Here is a 5,074-nt window from a genome sequence, read left to right as displayed (position 1 = left end):
GTGGGGTGGAGAGAGTTCCAGAAATAGCGGGCAGACGTGCGTGCAGTTCTGTGAGAGTCCGTCAAGCAGGCAGTGGAGGGCACGGGGCGTCCCTGCTCTCGGGCGAGCAGCGGGCCGTCCTAACTTACCTGCGGCAAATCAGAAGAAACGACCAGACGAGCCGGTCAGCGCCCTGCTCTGCCGCCGATTGCCCCTCTGTCTGTTCCCATCAGCCTTGTTCTCTAAGTCACTGTCAGCTGGGTTCACAAGGCAAGGAGGCGGCACGCACGGGGGGTGGCGAATACAGGGAAGGCGGGCATCCGCTCGCCAAGCTGGTTATTGTCGTAACAGGTGGAAAGAGCCGGGCGCGGAGGGGCCGCCGTTACAATATTTCCCTTGCAATTAAAACTGATTCTTTAAAAGGCAATGCAAGTGACGGAGAGGTAAACAATGTGAATGCAGACTGTTCCCCGCGGCGCCAGCGCCCACCGGGGTTGAATGTGGGCTCTGCGCTCGCCAGCGACGGACCCAGGACGAACCACCTGACTTCTCATTTTATCCTGATCTGTGACATCAGGGAAGTGATCGTGTCTGCCCCCTCGATGCACTTCACTGAGTTCGGATCCACTTTGGAAGGACTTGGTAAATACTCACGCTACAGTTAACCTTGGTGTTGCTGCCGTGTTTACTCGAGGAGAACACAGCCTGTTTCCCAGGGCACGTTGCATGGCACAGATCCCAGAAATCCGGGCAAGGCGTGTGCGTATCCAGGAGCCATCAACTCCGCTGCACCTCGCTCCCATCAGAAGCGCACACATGGGCTCACTGGTGCGCCCCCTCCAGCGGGTGTGGCGGTGCCGTTCAGAACGGCCCCAAAGTGGTCGGAGCCCAAACGCCCACAAACAATTTAATGGACAAATTGCCCTGTGTTTGTACAATGGCACACGATACAGCCAAGCAAATAAACAGGGTCCGACTGTGCGACAACCCAGGTGAGCCTCTAGAACGTGGCGTTGCACTCGAGAAGCGCGACAGGCAGCGCGAAGGACCCACAAATCCGCTTCGGCAAAGCACAAAGCGGGCGAGGCTGGAAAGCCGCTGGGCACTTGCTCACGGAATCAACCGCAGAATGGCCGTATGACCCAGCTCTCCCCCTTATGGGCACGGCCCCCGAAAGAACGAGAGCTGGGGCTTGAAGAGCCCCCTGCACGCCCGTGTCCACTGCCCCACTATTCACAGCAGCCTAGATGGGGCGACCGGCCAAGCGCCCATCGATACTGAATAGGTAAAATAGGACGTGGTCCGGCCCTAGGACGGGCTAGAATTTACCTTACAAACGAATTCTGACATGCCGCAACGTGGGTGACGCTTGAGGACGTGCCCTAAGTGGGGTGAGCCAAACACGGAAGGACAAATACTGTAGGATTCCAGTGACCCCAAGGTTACAGAGCAAGGTCACCTTCCACCCACAGCGCCGCGCTGAGGCCAGGGTCCCTGAGCTCCACACGGTGCAGACCAGCAGCGGGCCGGACACCTCTGGGCACCTGCTTCTGCTCATCCGCTCAGGGTCTGCCCTCTGGGCGCCGGCGCCCTGACCTGATGCCCTGCCCCTCCCCTCGCTGACCTGCGCACCGCCTCACACCTGCAGCCTCCGCAGAGATGCCCCAATGTCCTGTGGCCGCTGGAGCCAGTGGGCGGGGCAGGAGCAGGACTGGGCAGCAGCCTGCCCTGAGGCCCAGGGCCGCTCACATGCCCCGGAGTCAAGGGCACACAGAAGCGGGCTCCTCCCCGCCCTGCACACCGGCTCCCTCCTCCACAGTCCCCCTTCCTCAGGGGCAGCTTCCCTCTCAGCCACACCTCCCCGGAAGCTTTTCCAGGCCTGGGGGGGGGGGGTGGGAGGAAGAAGGTGGGACGGGGGGAGGGGGTGTCCAGCCCTGGACGCTGCGGGCCTGCCCCACATGTGGCCGTGAGCTTCCAGGGTTTTCGCTCGCCTTCCTGACATCGTCTGCCTTCTCAGACCCCAGCTGTGTCACCGACGGGTGACGGGAACTCGCTCCTCAGTGCCGCCTGCACTGGCGCCTCCCTGTGCCCAGCCTCCGGGTCTCCCGTCCCATGTGGTTGCCTGCTCCTCCCCCCACTCAGGGTGTGGCCAGGCCCAGGGGGCCACAGAGAATCCGAGACCTCTCTCTCCCCCTCCCAAGAGATGCTGGCTGCTGGGGGAGTCCGGGGAAGGCTGGGGGCCGGTGCCCAGGATGTGCACATGGCAGACACACACCCTCTGCTCTGACGCCGGGCTCGGCTCCTGGACCTGGGAGGCGTGGCCCCCGGGGGCCGGGACAGGGAGGGAGGGCCACTGGGACCCTGTGTTGTTAGGACAGAACACAAACTTTAAAAGACAATGGGACTTCGGCGTCCAACTCCCTCATGTTCAAGGTAGGGAAACTGAGGCTGGGAGAGCAGGGCTGGTGGAAGGCTCCGGTGCTGGCTTAGGACAGGCGGGGCCAGGAGAGAAAACTAGGGGTGCTGCTGGCACCGGGCCTGAGCCCAGCCCACGGGTCGGAGGCCAAGGATCAGGACTGCCCTGGGCGTCACTGCCCAAGACGTGACCGGCCACAGCCCCAGGGCCTCAGCCATGGAGGCCCCCCGGGATGTGCATACCGCCAGGTTCCCAGGCCCAGTGACCATGTGACCGTGGCAGGTGGCAGGGTCACCCCTCAATACGGCCCCCAGAATCTCCACCGCGTCCTGACCTGCTGCGCGGCTCACACACCAGCTCGCCCTCCCGCAGCCTCACAGAAGCGAGGCCTCCATGGGGAGCACCGTGGCCTCGTTTCTGCTGTGCCCTCGGATTCTCACAGTGTCAGTAACTGATGCTCAGGCCAGAGCTTGGCTTGGCCGGGACGTCGGCACAAGTCTCAGGTCAAAAAGGCAGTTCAGCCATCGTGGGTACGGCATCAGCGGGTGGGTGGTGCGGGGTCTGGCCCTTCTGCACTGGGGGTTTCACGCTCCAGGGATACCAGCGTCTCAGCCGTGGCCTGTTACCACGGGGCCACGGGCTCCGTCCTCAGGATCCGGAAACGGCTCCCAGAGAAGCGGCTCCCAGTCAGAGCCGGTCGCTGAGACGGCGGCACCAGAGCCGGGCCAGCACAGGGCCCCCCGCACGGTGACCAGGAGGCCACTGCGCTCCTGGGGCGGTTCCCTGGGTGGCCACACCGCCAGCCCGAGGGCCCCCACCCCGCTCAGACCACAGAGGTGCGGGCAGCCTGTGCCCCCCTGCCTCCCCGGGCGCCCCCCTGGGCACCAGGCATGTGCATCACGCAGGCAGGCCTGGACGGAGCGGGCGCTGCGGGCACCAGGCTGACCATTTGCCTTCCCTCTAACTCCTCAAGCCGTCAGCGAGATAGCGGTTACGTGTAGAGGAGCCTCCTCACTGCGGAATCGCAAGCGCAGCCTTGCAGAGCCGGGTGGGGTCCCAGGAGGAAGGGCACCTGCAGACGGGGTGGGGGTGGGGGGCGCTGGGCAGGACCTGAGGCCATGCGTCCCTGGGCCGGATGGCCTGGCAGGGCGGTGGCGGGAAGCCCACGGAAGGGCCCGACTGCGCATTGTCCACACCCGCCGCCGCCTGGAGACTCACACCTTCGCGATGGTGATAAAAACAGAAGCAAACACCAGGGACCAACCCAGTTTTCTTTTAAAATATGTTTTGTTTTGTTTTGTTTTGTAGGCAAGAATGATGCACTTAAGCTGCCTTTCCTGTAGGGGCTGTGGGCGGTCAGTCCCGCCAGCGCTGCGTGTTCTCCTGGGGAGAGGGCGCTCCGGCTTCCAGAAGGGCCGCCCGCCTCCTGCACCGGCGCCTGAGCGCAGCGACCCTGCGGTGTGGGCGGTGGGAACCTACTTAAGGAAACACCGTGGCCGAAGCCCAGCCAGCGGGTCAGCGAGGGGGGCGGGTGGGGAGGCTGCGGGCGCCTCCCCGGGGTCCCCCAGCGCCGGCCTCCAGGGGGCACCGGGGATGCGGGAACCTTCTGGGGGAGCCACGGCCCCGCTGCCCCCCCCCCACCCGCCCCCGCCACGCGGCGCAGGCCGGAGCCCGGCTGCTCGGCCGCCGCGGAGCCGGGGTTCCCAGGAAGGATTTACAGCCCCTCAAACGTTTCCACTGCAGCCCCGGGTCACAGCCGCGGTGACAGTCACTGCGTCACCTGCGGCTTCCTGAGCGCGAGGCCCGGGCTGAGTCATGCGGGGTCACGATGCTCCCGGAAGTGGCCTTGATGGGAGGGAGGGTGACGAGCCAAGCGGGGGCCCTTCGCCGAGGGAGGGGGGGTGAGGCAGAACCGCACCCCAACACCCCGACCCAGGGCCGCCGGCCCCCCAGGGATGGCCTCCTGCCCAAGCCCCCCGCCCCGCCCCCCCCTCCCGGGGCCGCACAGGAGGGGGCGGCGGGCACGAGGCGGCCGGGGACGGATGGGGGGGCTGAGGCGCCCGCGGTCCCCGGCTGGCAGCGGCTCCGATCCACCCGCGGCCGCAGGGCGCGGAGGGCAGCGGGCGGAGCCGCTGGAAAGTGCTGGTGCCAGACGGGGTGCCCGCGCCCCGGGTGCGCTGAGGCCCACGCCCCTGCTGCGCCAGCCGTGCTGTTTGCCTGCAGTTGACTTCGGGGTTTGGAGCAAAGGCCTCCGGCCACCCTGCGGGGACGGAGCCCCGCTCACCCCCGGGGCCGCACCCCCGCACCCACGCGCCTGCTCTCCGAAGAACGCAGTTCTCCGAGGCTCCACTAGGTGGCGCCGCAAAACCGCCGAGGTTTGGTTGGGTTTTTACACTTTGTGCACCTGGAATAAAATAGTCCAATAAAAATATAGACACGTGTGTAATTTTACATGAAATGGGCGAAGTTAATTTTAACAATATGTCTTACTTATCTGGGCAGAACAAAATCTGCCTTAAGGAAAAAAAAGAAAGAATATCTTGTTTAATCCAATAGAGCCAAAACTTATCACTTCCACATGTGATCAATATAAGGAATTACTGGTGAGATACTTTCCTTTTTTCTGTAAGTCCTCAAACTCCTGTGTCTATGTTACACTTACAGCACGTGTCAATTCAC

Source organism: Hyaena hyaena, unplaced genomic scaffold (assembly GCF_003009895.1).
Source record: "Hyaena hyaena isolate Hyena2069 unplaced genomic scaffold, ASM300989v1 scaffold_118, whole genome shotgun sequence".
NCBI classification, from domain to species: domain Eukaryota; kingdom Metazoa; phylum Chordata; class Mammalia; order Carnivora; family Hyaenidae; genus Hyaena; species Hyaena hyaena.
This window is presented reverse-complemented; position numbering follows the sequence as displayed.